The sequence below is a fragment of the Hibiscus syriacus genome, unplaced genomic scaffold, assembly GCF_006381635.1.
Source record: "Hibiscus syriacus cultivar Baekdansim isolate YM2019G1 unplaced genomic scaffold, ASM638163v2 tig00110954_pilon, whole genome shotgun sequence".
Classification (NCBI taxonomy): Eukaryota; Viridiplantae; Streptophyta; class Magnoliopsida; order Malvales; family Malvaceae; genus Hibiscus; species Hibiscus syriacus.
Genome location: NW_024062931.1, coordinates 1,083,697 through 1,098,569, shown reverse-complemented (window position 1 = coordinate 1,098,569; position 14,873 = coordinate 1,083,697). Strand labels below are relative to the sequence as shown.

Below are 14,873 nucleotides of genomic sequence, written 5' to 3'. Positions count from 1 at the left end.
GGGTACCTGCAAAACCTGAGTACCCGATTACCGGATACTCGCGATATTCGGGTGAGAACACAGGGCGGCCAATCAACTACACGAAAACCTGAGTATCTGGAACTTTGGGTACTCGGATTTGAATAGACTTAACCACACATAATAAATAAACATTATATTTCATTTTTAAATCAAAATCAATCACGAACAAAGTAGTCTATGTGGTAAAGGAATTGTTTTTTCCTTTAAGAATCCGAATTCGAGCACCATAAATGTTAAGAGTGTGAGGGTTCAATGTCGAAAGATTGAGAATTATTTTTGAACAAATAATGCACATTGTATTTATCATATATTAATAACAATAAATAAAAATAAAATCAAACCACATACAATTGTATTGATGTACATGTCATTTTAAACAAAAATGGCCATAAATAAAGCCTTACATCCATATACATATCCAAACTATTATTAAGATATAATTACAAGAACGTACAGTAAATTAGCTACCAACCTAATCTGAATCTATCGTTGCCTTTTCTATAACATTCGTTCCCAACATTGGTATTGGGCTTCAAGCAATCCATTTTCTGGGTATGTTTTAAATGGACTTTTGCTAGTATTCTAATGCAGCCCAATCTATGGGTAAGCTATTTCTGGGTTCTTTTGACCCAATAAGACAAACAATTTAATTAATTAGCCTAATAGGGTGTATAGAAGTTTATTTAGGGATCTAAGGCATTTGTTATAGTGACTTAGAATTTATTGCGTTGAGGTAACGAGTTCTAATAAAAAATATTTTTCATTCAAACATTTTACCAATGTGATAAAATTAATTAAAAATATATATTTTATTGGAACACGGTAGAAAACCGTTTTGCCCTATTGGAAAAAAATCCTAATTTTGAATTCAATTTTAATGGATTTTTAACCATGTTTGGTAAATTAATAATAGCATGTAAGATTATTAAATGTTAGTTATAAAATATCCATACTGTATACTATGACTATGATATAATGTAAAGACAAATGAATTTCAAAACAAAACAAAAAAAATTTACCTTATCCGCAACTGTACCAAACTGTAAAGAAAACACTACCAAATATTTAATCCATAATAACAATCCTTCGATCGAATCTTGGCCGCCACCGTTATCTTACACGTCACTTTAACGGTCATTTTCCACGTCTTAATGGATCCCACTTTAATCTTAACCGGCGCTCTCAGCTTCAAAGTAAACCGCACCGCTCCTTTCTTTTGATCATTTTGTAATATTTTTTTAGAAAAAACGATTATGACTTTTATTTTAAAAAATTAATGATTTTGGAATAATTAGAATTAAATTGAATGAGAGTCGTCATCAACCTTTGGGTTAGGTAGATCGAATATCTAAAATTTATTTTTAAAAACAATTTTAAGAAAAATCGTTTTTAAGACAAAAAGTTGGTATGCATTTACAAAGATTCGATTAAAACGGATTCGGGATTCGGTTACGCGTGGGGAGGTATAAGCACCCTCACAACGCCCAAAATTAGTATTGTGTCGCTTACACTTTGTCGTAATGATGGAAATTAGGAATCAAATATAAAATTAAAATATGATCCATTTATTGAACTTTGATTAATTTACTTCGAATTGAGTATTTAAAAGAAAATCCTTTTACTCGATAAGAATCTTGAAATTAGCAATTCTCCGTCGGAAAATCTATTTCAACTATTTCTCATTTGTAAAAGAATATTCCCTCATCGATTTGAGAATGTGAATCGAATAAATTAAAAAGACATTTACATTCACATAAAATGAAGTAAATTGTAACTTAAAATAACACACATTGCATCATTTGAACAAATTAATTAGTAAAATATACTCGACTTATTTCAGATTCATGTGTCATTTAAATGTCGTACCGGATCGCACCACTTCGACCAAATGGTACTTTCCACGCTCATTTTACGCATACGTGTTCTTGAAAATAAAAATAGAATATTTCATCCATGGATAAAATGCAATGGAAATAAATGTAATTAAAAATACAAAATAAAATGTTTGAATTAAATAGAACTAAAAACATTATTTACATAATACAAAATAACCACATATTATGTAAAATACATTCATACATAAATGACTAAAATAAAAATAAGTAAACATTACAAACCTAAATGAAATCACTAAAATACAAGTATTTACAGGACTAAAATAAAATTAACACAAATTTAAAGGGCTAAAATAGCAAAAAAAAAGTTAAAGGACTGAAATAGCAAAAATAGAAACTTAGCAGACTAAAATATAAAAAATAGAAACTTAAATGACTAAAATAGAAAACACAGAAACTTAACGGACTAAAATAGCAAAAAACATAAACTTAAAGGGATAAACAGTAATTATAAATAAGCCAGATCCCATATAGCAAATATTAAATAATACAGGTACCAGAAATGAAAATAACTCATAAATAATATTTAAGACTAAAATAAAATAACCAGAAACATAAAGGACCAAACAATAATTAAACCAAATACCAAGCAGTGAATAAAATAAAATATTTACGAATGACATGGCCCAAATTCGAATATCTACCAAAATACATAACATAAAAATCAGTGACCAAAATGCAACTATTACAAATACCATAGCCAAAGTCAAACGTTATTAAAAATGTAATAACTCACCAGATAAGGACTAAAATGAATTAACTAAGAAAATAAATTGCTTAAGTATAAATAAACTAAAACACAATGACCTAGGCTTAAATAAAACATAAAAGCATTCAAATGTAAATAAGGACTAAATTACAACTTATACAAAATTAAAAAACCGAAATAAAAAAATAGAGTTGCATTGATGATTAAAATAGAATGTTAGAAGATACAGATGACCTCTCTAGTGAATAACCCACGCGTGATAATTGTCCCTTGGGTCCTTAAAACGAAGACGTTCCAAGCTTCATATAAAAGGTACAAATCACGCCCAAGACCACCCTCAACCTCATTAACTTCTTATCCTTTCTTACCTAAATAAGAGAGAAATAGAGAGAGAGAGAGCTCAAGAGCTTTCAACCGGAGCTCAAGAGCTCCAAGAAAACGGCGAACTTCCGTCGTGTCGGCCATCGCTGATTGACGACAATCTCCGTCCGCCGACGTTGAATGAGAGGGAAGAAGACATAACCTGAAGCGTCTCCTCATCCTCAGCATAAATACAGGGTCGGATTTTCGAGATGGAGGCTAGATCGGAAGAGATCTAAAGAAAAAAGTAACTTTTTCTTCCCTTCTTCTTTCATTTTTTTCTTTCTTTTTTCGTTCTATGCTTGTTTCTCTCAACCCTGAATACTCTATGGTATTTCCATCTTTTACTTTTTGTGTTGTTTTTTTTCCTTTTTATTTCTCCTCTCAAACCCTGAATCCCTATTTTTTTATCTCTATTTTCTATCTTTTATGGTTGCTTGTTGATAAAGAGGTTGTTGCTATCGAGAAGATAAGGCCATGGCAGAACTAAAATATGCCTTGGGATAATATTTGTACTAACTTCTCTATTTTTTATTTTTATTTCTCTCACTGATTTGCATGGTCTTCAGAACCGGATCGGTTAGCGAACCGGTCATGCTACCGGTTCACTGGTTCAACCGGTCGAACCTGTAACATCCCAAACTAGGGGTTAGTGGCTAAATTGTAAAGTTTAAGAATTTGATGAATTAAGTAGAAGAATGGAATAATTCAATGATTTATTTGGAAATAATTCCTAAAAGTTGTTAGTAATTATTAAAGTAGATGAAGGGCAAAATGGTCATTGAACAAAGATAATATTAAATATTAATAAATGGGTATTATAATATATGAGAGGTATGATTGAAGAGATAAGTTTTAGACTTATCTTCTTCATCTTCATCTTCTCTCAAACGTGAAGAGCCAGCTTGCAAAGGTGAGTTTCTTTGTTAGTTGGTTATTTGCTAAATTTATGGTTGGGTTTTGATCATTAGATAATAACTAAGCTTAAGGAAAGCTTAGGTTATCTTAAGATTGAAAGATAAAGAAGTTATGAAAGATTAAAGAAAATGGGTTTTTAAAGGAAATTTTGGAAAAGAGTTAATAAGAGATTTTTAAGATGGAATTTGACTTGTCATCAAGAAGAATAAGAGATTTATGAAGTTAGAAAAGATTTATACAAATTTGAAAGTTTAGTAAGATTCTTAGTTTTAAGAATCTTGATGAAATATGGAAGATAAATATGATTTATATGGACATAAGTTGGTTTCAATAATGATAGTTGAGTTTAAAGGCATAATAGGGGATTAAAATAGAAGAATTGAATGAAGAATTGATGAATTTCGGGCTTGAAGTACAATTTCTGGACAAGGTGCATCGATGCACATTCATAAGTGCATCGATACATTCCTTTAAAAGAAGAACATCGAATGCCTTTGATGCATCGATGCATAGATAATGCATCGATGCATCATTTTAAAATAAAAACATCGAATGCATTTTATGCACCGATGCACAAGTAGTGCATCGATGCATACCTTCATTGAAAGAGGAAATTGGCTTTTCTCTTAGCCTAAGAAGTGACAGTTTAGAATATATCAATTGGAATATTGATATGAATCTGTGTATTGTTATGTAGAGATAGAAAGTGATATGTTTCGGGATAATTGAGGAATTAGAATCGAATCAAAGCAAAGCTAAGGTGAGTGCAATTTATTTTGTACTTATTTTATTGAATTAACATTGACTTGTGATGAGCCAGTGATGGAGTTACTATGGTAAGAAGTAACTTCTAAATTGTTATGTGATTACCATGTATGCATTAATACATAGAAATAGATGAATGCTATGTTATATGATTTATATGCTTAAGTGAAAATGCAACATATGATATATGTTAATTGACATGACATGCATGGGTACATGAAAGAAAGCTATGTGACTACATGTATATGTGAAAGAAGCTATAAGCTTATATGCACATGTGATATATGAGATATGATATGAGATATATGGTTACACATGCATGTGGTATGTGATAGAAGAGAAAGAACAAGTGATACGAAATGTATAAATAAATGCCCATAGTATATGATACGAGAGCTATAGGTATAGTTGGCATGCCAAGAGTCGAGGGTTTACCTATGTTCTAAGGAACATATGGACAGTTTACCTAGGTTCTTCGGGACCTATGGACAGTTACCGAGGATCTTTATGACCTCTGGATAGTTACCGGGGTCTGTGTGACCTCTGGATAGGTCCTTCGGGACATTTATACGAGCTGTGGTGACAGCATTAGTGCACAACCTCAATGTACTCACATACCTCTATTCTCAATAATATACATGGGCAATGAAATTGAAAGACAAATGAAAGTGAAAGTGATAAAAGAAGGTAAGTTGCATGTGTGCATGACCTGATTGTATATTGTTATCATACCATAGATTCATGCATATTGATATGTAGTGATTCAATGATATGAATGCACATACATGAATTATATGTGTTATATGATGAGTATGTGGTAAGTGGAAAGGATTATTGATAGTGTTTGTATATGTATGTCTTTTATTTATATGAAATGATATATGGTTATATTATATGTTTTATATGCCTCACTAAGTCTATGACTTAGCGTGTAAGTGATTTACACGTAGGTACCAAGAACGAGAAGTGAAAGAATAGAAGTGGCAAAGACAGTATCACTACTAAAAGATCAGATCATAAGTATTTGACAAAGTATGTATTTGGTTATGTATAAAGTGTTGGCATGTAATAAGTCATTAAGTACGAGCACTCTGATCAAGTCTGTATTTTGTTTTAAATAAAGTTTTAAATTTCCCGGGATTTTTCTTAAGAGTCAAGATTTGAAAAGTCAATATGACACGTCGGACTCGTATCTGGGTCGGGTACGGGTTGGGGGTGTTACAGAACCGGTCTGACCGGTCGGAAGAACCGGACGATGTCATAATTATTTAAAAAATTAAATAAAAATACCAAAAATATTTAATAAAAAATAATTTTTTATATCACAAGTCATATTCAAAGCAAGTCATAACATATATAAGTTAAAAACCATAAAATCAAGTGAAACAAAATGATTCAAATTAACTACAAAGTAATATTTAATGTAAAACATATTAAATAATAAATATAAATATATAACTATAATTAAAAAATAAATTTGGGGTTAAAAAAATCATAACAAAATGTTATTGTTTGGTTTAATTTTTTTTAAAAAAACAATCCCACGTGGCTAAGAAACATAGAAGAGCATCCCAAAAGTCTAAAGAGTAAAAATATGAGAACAAAACAATCTCACATTGCTAAGAAACATAGAAGCGCATCGCAACTAACTTCTATAAATAAAAGAGGTAATTTGGCATTCAAAATCATGGAGCCTTTTGGTGAGCATTGAGTGAACTATTCTTTCACTTCAATCAAGCTCGAATTTTAGGCTTCAATCGAGCTTCTAATTTTTTTTTTTGAGTTTAAGCCTTTTGGAGTTCAAGTTTCAATATTATATTTCGAGTTTGAGTTGAACTTGATAATTTTTTAGCTTGTGAGTTTGAGTTGAGTTGAGTTGAGCTTACTTTTAAAGTTTTCAAGTTCGAGTCGAGCTCAGCAATACTCGAGTTCGACTTGGCTCGTTTAACAAATGACGTTGTTTGGTTTAATTTTTTTTAAAAAAAAACAAAAATCTCGGTTTTTCCCAGTTTTTTCAGCCGGTCCGGTTCGAACGGTTCAACGGTTCTGGCCGGTTCACTAATAGCGGTTCAACCGGTTTCGATTGAACCAGACTAAGCAATGGTTCCCGGTTGAACCGACCGGTTCGGTTCGGTCCGGTTTTCAAAACATAGCTGATTTGTGTTTATTAATGGATTGCATTTCGGTCACTGTTGATGACAACTTTAGGCGGGAAACGTTCGACGGCGGTCAACTCACGCGCGCGGGAAAAGAGCGGTGAGATCCACGCACGGTTGAGGAAGTTGGAACGTTGAAGGCGACAGCTGATTGTTATCCATTAGGGTGAAATCCTAGGAGGTCGGGTCGAATCTCATGCCTCAGGTTGGATTTGGATCGGTTCGGATCTGAAATGAGTTGGGCTCCAGTGGGGTTGACATATGGATTATGCTTTATATTGGCTTCAATGTGTACTGGGCCTCGAGTGATGGGTCAACTGGTTAATTAGGCCTGCAAAAATTATAATATATAATTTAATAAAAAAAATAATAATAATAAATAAATAAATAATATTTTTAGTAGACCTGATAAAAATGTGTGTCTACACATTTGATAGTGACCGGGGCGTGGTGGTGGCCATTTCGATGCCGGAGCCTTTCAGTGCAGTTTTAAACAATGTTACGTTATTCGTAGGCTGGGAAAAAAGCCGGCAAGGCGCCGTTACAGAGGTTAACGTCTTGTTAGTCGACTTTGACGGAGCTGCCTTTCTCGAAGTAGATGCCGATTTTGTCGTTGGGATTATTTTCCCGGGCGGTGAGGTCGAATTCAGGTGAGAGAGGAGACGATGATGCCAGGTTGAATCCCTTGATGGCCTCGTTAGCTATGGAGTTGTTTGGAGCTTCGGGCTTGAAAACGAAGTAGATCACTGCGGCAGCAATGGCGGCGCCAAGGAGCAGAGAGAGGATTGTGGTTAACAAGCAGCAACAGAAGCGGCAACTGGTGCTCCTACTGGACTTACTTTTCGAGAGATGAGAGTAACGGCGGGCGTTCTCCGGCGGAGGGACGCGGTAGGCTTGGTCCTTGGGGATTTGGATAACGTATGTTCCAGGTTGTGGAATATGCTTCTCTTCCGACAGTGGTGTTCGCTGGAGAAGGGTGGTGAATCGCGCGGGTGGACTCGTTCGGCCATCTGCTGTCGACTCAGTTACTGCAAAAGGAAATGGTGACCAAAGCTTTTAAAATGTATTTAAAAATACGAATATGGACTACGTTTGGGGGGGGGGGGGCGCAAAATGGGGATTTCGAAAATGGCCAGCAAAGCAGCCAATAAAAAATTGCCATGTCATTTCTATGAATTCGACCGATGTGGCAAATATCGCGGACCGAAATTCAGGATCAAATTCAATAAAATGCTTGGTCAATTTTTTTAATTAAATTAAGGTGATTAAAAATAATATCTATTTTAATTACTTTCAATCATTTTATAATAAATGTTTAATTATCCTGTTACAGTCGTTGATACTCGAATTTATGACCTCTAAAAACAATAATAATTTCTTTAACCACTTAAATAATTTGATTCATATTTAGTCATTGACTTTTAGGACCGTAAATCAAGACGTGATTCCATATATATGCACGTTTATTAAGTCAAGGATTTAAAATAGGTTTAATTTTAAAATAAGTGTTTAAATTATAACGATTTTTTTAAATAAGTGTTTGAATTTTTTTGAATCATCCAGGTGTCTAATATTACAAATGTTATCACTTTATGTGCCCGAGTCATAACATAAAGTTAAATTTCACTATTAAGTGACACGTGTCACGTTTTAGGTAATTTTAAAAATTGTATTTAAATTTAAAAATAAAGTTATATTTAAATTTAAAAATAAAGTTATATTAAAAAAACCAAAAATTTCAATTTTTTTAAAGAAAAATTTTGAAAATTTCAATCCTTAAACCCACGTCAGTCGTCGTCATTTGATGTTGATCGGACCTCTACCAGAACCTTCACCCTACGACAAGCTAAACCCGACTATAAACACCACATCTCTGACAAAGAAAATAGTAAAATCACAACCCAAAAACATGTCTCCGGTGAATTTAAACCCCATAAATTCGCAACAACTAGGTTATCCAATGACGCGTAGGACGACAAGAGAAACAACGACAGACCATGGAGATGACAAGAGCGACGTCGACCACGATGGTCGTGGTTGGCAAGGGGGTCAGGGTTAGGGTTATGGATTTAATAATTTTAGGAAAAAATATGGTTTTTTATAAATATAATATTTTTATTTAAAAAGAATGAATTTATAAAAAATTTATTTAGAAAAATGAATTTATAAAATTTAAAAGTAAAGTAAATTTATAAAATTTTAAGAGATGAATATAAATTCTCAATAGAAAATATATAAAAAATTAATTTTTTTTAAAAGATGATCTTCTCCATCTGTACTCCTCTCGATCTATCCCTGCCACCGAGTAGGGATGACTGCCCCCTTGAAAATTTCAAAGTCTTATATATTTTAGATATTTTCTTTGTGTTTTCTATTAAAAATCTATTGCTCTCTGAAATTTTATAAGTTTGTATTCCCTTAAAATGTTATCAATTCGTCGTAACCTAAGATCATGTGTCCATCCCTGCTCCGAGTATATTTGTTTGTAAAAAACATGTTAATAAATGCAATATAAATTAGATTAATTAAAGATAGGGTTTACATTTGGACCTTCCTTGACTGCTGCCCTTAATTTCTTTTATTGTTCATGAAGAAACTTTCAAAGCCAAGGAACCATAGCCCACCACCATTCCCAAAACGCAGCTACCTCCCCCAAATCTTGTCACTCAATATACTAATATTTTTATAAATTTTAAAATATTAAGTTATTAATCGTGTATAATTTTATGCAGCATTAATAAAACATATGATCAGATTTCATCATAAAATTTTAAAATTAAATTCATCATTAATAATATACCACTAATTAATTCATTGACGATACATCAAATTATACACTATTAGTGTATCAAATATTCACTCATATTATATCATCTTATTATTGATTGAAATGCTATTCCTTCTTTGACTCCATTGTCATTAAAAATTCACTTCTCAACCCAACTTGTTTCATTCGTAAATACTAGGATTTAAACATTTGATCTTACTTAAGGAATCTAATAGACTAACTAAATTAGTTGTTGATGGATTTTAATAACTGTAAAATGAAACTGAAATGCTTGGTTCCATGACAGCTACATCAGAATATGTAATAATAAACGAATTTATGATTTATATGTGTAAGGAAGGAAAGGAAAAGGACACAAGATGAGATGGGAGATGAATTTTGCACATCATTTGCAAGACGGATACAAAGAGATGTTATAAATAAAATGAAAGCAACATAAGAGAAGATGCAGTTCCATTTTCCATCTTCCTATGAAAGAGAGATCGTCGTCTTCCAATTAACTACTGTGGGGCTACAGCTCACATGGCGGGAGGGGATGACCAAACACGAAAAGACAAATTAGAGTCTCCATTTTCAATACATCCATATCCACTATGTATCCAAACAAAACACTCATGATCAGATACCTACCCCACATGTTAATGGTAGTCCAACTGATTCAGAGTTGCATATAAACAGTGGGAAAAAAAACCCAGACAGACAATACACCTAAGCGACCTAACTTATTTATGAGACAGGGATATTCTAGGTAAAGAGTAGCAGGATCATGGGGCTCTTTCCATGTTTTTTATTGAAGCCCATGTGAAGCGCTACTTTACTTGCTAAACTTCTACAGCCACACACAAGGACGATAAAAACATACACAAGTAAAAGAAAGTTTCGGCTACTGCATGTTTCGGTAGGTCTACCATTTTCGCCTCTGCAGTTTTACTGGAACCAGATTGAAACATCCTGCCTCGGTATGGTGTCCATCCCGACTGCTTCAACATCTTCCTTGTAATTGAAAGAAGACAGATCGAATGGAGACCCAAACATCAACGGGAGGTTGCTGTTATTACGGTTGGTCTCGAACAGAGAATTCGAGCCCTTAAACCGGTCAAATGACCTTCCCCTTGTGGAATAATTTCATGATTGTTGGGAATGCCAGATTCCTCGAAGAAGTTTCCTTCCATCATGACTCCTTCACCGTGAAAGTATTCGTCCTGTTGCTGTTGGATTTTCTGCTGGAGAATATTTTGACCTTCCGTAACAGGATTGTTACACGGGTTCATGTTCTTGTTGCCTTGAATGTTGTCATCGTATATCGACATGAGTTCACTGATCATTTTCTGCCCATCTTCTGGAACTCCAAATTCTGAAAGATCAAATGTTGGGATGGAAGAAGGTGCCGCAAGAGCGGTTGGCTTGGATTGCGCAAACTCTTGATGGAAAATCACTGGTTTCACTTCATTAACATTGAAATTTGAACCACCAAACAGTCCAGGGGAGTTTCGATACGTACAAGTTAATTGATGATTGTCCCTGGCAGTCCGGTCATGAAAACCAAATCGAATTTCACCGTAGGGACATTGGAGGAACTGGCAAGTGTAGATCTTGTGTTCCATCATGTTTAAATCATTGCACGGTTTCCTCTTTCGATCCACCCCAAAATCAGACGAATTAAGATTCCCGGGTTTGACATCTTGCACATCAAAGTTTGGCTCGTCTTCAGCCCCTTCAATATCATACTCATTGCAGTTGTTTATAACCAAAGACCCACTTCCTCCTCCCGAGGACAAAGGTGGACAGGACTCGGGGTAGAGCTCTCGAGCCAAGGCCTCCTCCTGGTTAATGATAGCAAGCCAAGTTGCACTTTCCTTTGCAGTCATTTTGTCCTGCAAACACTTGGACTGTCTCACAAGCTTGCGAATCTTGGCTATATCGGGGGACATATGCTTGATTACTGCAGTGAGAACCCCAACTTTCCAAGCCTTCTTCAAGTCATGAGGTTTCTTATAAGGAGGACCTTGGTCTTTAGGCAATCTGAGATGCGGCCACCATTCCTCATTGCCAGTAGGCCACCATGGCGGGTGAATACCTTTCTCTAAAGGAAATCGCCTCTGAGGAGGATCGCAATGCTGCATCAGCGCAGACAAAAGAGAACCGAGCGTTGTATCTTGAAGTTCTTGCAAGGTGTGTGGTGTTGGACCAATCGAGTTACACCCATCATTGTTGCCGGGAATTGAATTATCAGCCTCGAACTTGGCGACAGCAGCGGGACCATTACGATCAAACCTAACTTTATCCTTCCACCATTCCCGAAGATTATCAGATGCCCCTGTCACCGGCTTTCCTTTCTCCGGAATTATCCCATAAACAAAACCTTGAGCCTTGCACACTTCCATCATCTTCAACAAGTACTTCAATATCCCATCGTGCGCTCTCGACATTTTCTTTTTCCTCGCCTGTTCTTGAGACTGTCTCTGTTTCGCAACATCGACCACCCCCTCCTTGCTCTTGTTCTGTTCTCTAAGTCGTTTGAGACGCATTTTGTCCCTCCACATCCTCCTCTCAAGTTCATCCACATCAATATCCTCATCACTATAATCATCTTCCATTGAGCCCTCCGGTTCGGTATGTGAAGCCATCAGGGCTCCGGCCGCCACCGCCACATCTTTTTCTCCAAAGGGAACACTGAACAAATCCATATCCCCACAAATTCCCATATCATCAAACATCATCATTGTTCAAAGATATAACTTCAAATCACCCCCACAGATGCCTTCGTTAACCTGTAATTTATTAACAATAAATAGTAATAAATTGTTTAATAAAAACCCAACTGATACAAGTCAGATCTCCGGGCAATATTATTAATATTTGAAATTAAAAAAATATCCAATATAAACAAGAGAAAAAAGCGTCAGTGACCGAAAATGACTTATAATATACGATTTTAACCAACTTTTTTGTGATTTGCGAAAATGACCAACAAAATCGCAACGCGATATCAAAATCGCAACGCGATTTAGAAAATCGCAACGTTGAAAAGAAAATCGCAACGGTCAAAAGAAAATCGCAACGCGATATTCCAAGAATCGCAATGCGATTAAGAGAATCGCAACGCGATCTTCCAAGAATCGCAATGCGATTAAGAAAATCGCAACGCGATTCCAAGAATCGCAACGCGATTCAGAAAATGAGTAAATTCTTTCAAAAGCTGTTGCATTTGTTTCTTTCTTAAGAATTTTTTCTAAAAAGATAGTATCCGCGCGGACGTGTCGAAGACACGTATTACCACGACCACGACCACGACCACGACCACGACCCGAGACGAGACTCCGACGCGCGAGAGTCCCCCTTGTTCTCTTTCACTCAACAAGGAAATGGAAAATCCAAGCCTTAAATACACTTCCCAATAGTATTTCCAATACTATGTGGGATTGAGCATTACTCAACACTTCAAAGAAAATATAACAATTTTTGTAGTATTTTCTCACTTAATCCATATCTAAAAATATTAAAACATTTTATCAAGAGAATTAAAAGAGTTGTAGATATCTACATTTCAATTCAAACTTATACATATAGTTTTAATATGATAAAATATTTTAATATGAGTAAATTCTTTCAACGCGATCTTCTTTTTAACGTTGCAATTTTCTAAATCGCGTTGCGATTTTGATATTTTGTTGGTCATTTTGACAAATCAAAAAAAAATTGATTAAAATCGTATATTATAAGACATTTTCGGTCATTGACGCTTTTTTATCTATAAACAATACCTCAATTTTATCAATCAATAATCCAAATCACAACAAATTATGAAAAATCCAAATCGAACAATATGCAAGCAATTAAAACATCAACAGTATCAACCAATAATCAAAAGAAAATCAACAACAAAAAATCAAAACCCAACACGGAACATTACCAGAAGGGCCAAAACAGAAATCAGATCCCGAAAATTTACGGATCAATAATCAAAACCCATATCAGAAAAAAACAGTAGAAAAAACCCAGAGAAGCGAAAAAAAACTATATACATATAGATCCACTCAACCATATCTTTAGAAGAAAAAAACACATACCCGGAAAAACCCAGAATTTAGCTTATTCCACAAAGCTGAAAGCAGTGAAGTCTGCAACACCACAAGAGCTGAAAGCAGTGAAGTCTGCAACACCAGAAGATTTTCAGAGGAGAAAATGAAAAGAATGGGAGAGAGAGAGAGAAAAGGAATATTATCCCTTTAGTTAAACAGTTGGAACATTTGTACTAAATAGTATTGAATAGATAGGGAGGAGAGAGGGTGGCGGCTAATTGTCTTTCCTGTTGGTGATGGTGAAAGGAGACATAGGTTAGAAAGAGAAGGAGAAGCTGTGAGAAATTATTGAGGAATTTTAGTATAAAATTAAAATGTCACGCGGTTGAGAGCACATAGACTCTGGATTAAATAGCAGGGATGAAGAACAAGAAAAGTGAGTATTAACTTTTATGTTGATTTTCAAAGGAAAAGAGGAGTGAAAATATAGGAAAGTAAGCCAAACGTCAGGCTTATCCAGTCTGATTCCTTCTCCAGACAAAAAAAATAGCGTTTCTCTTGATACATATAGAAAGGTTAAAATTCATTTTTGGTCCCTTTACTTTTAAAATGACATTAGTTGATATAAATTAGGCCTGGCCATGCAAACCACTTTCCTTTATGTATTTCCTTTGAATTTTTTTATGGATTTTTTAGGTTTGAAATAGTAAAAATTATTTTAATCTTAAAATTTTTGTAATTTGATTAGTTTTCTTTCAACTTCTCCTTTACAGAATTCTAGACTTCACTAAGATTTCTAATCAGAATAATGAAAAGTGAACCACACTATTTTGATTCGAAATCTAACTTTTTTCTAAATAGCTACCAACTATCATGACAATTAATCAAAGCCTATTATCGTTTCACGTGAATTTAATCATCATTTATTGCTATCATAACTCGTATAATCTTTAATTAGAGTATGGTCAGGCACTCAAAATATATTTACTATTTTAATAAAATAAATTTTAATTATATTAAAACAACATTTTGATCCGCGATATAAAAAATTTGAGTTCATGAATCGACTAAACATGAAAAAAAGTTTAAATCTCCCACAACGCCCTAAATCGATACCTAATTAATTAATTAGTCGTCTTTACGATAAAATTTATACATTCGAATATAACTTAATTTGAGACCCCTTTTAAACACATACAAAGTAAGATGAAACTTAAATATATACATCAAATGAATACA

The 14,873-nt window shown here is 34.2% G+C and overlaps 2 pseudogenes; both read right to left on the bottom strand.

Moving 5' to 3' along the window:
• Nucleotides 1-1,075: 1,075 nt before the first annotated feature.
• On the bottom strand, nt 1,076-7,862 carry LOC120148193 (annotated as a pseudogene).
• A 2,300-nt stretch (nt 7,863-10,162) lies between these two features.
• Nucleotides 10,163-13,748, bottom strand: LOC120148225 (annotated as a pseudogene).
• Between the last annotated feature and the right edge of the window lie 1,125 nt (nt 13,749-14,873).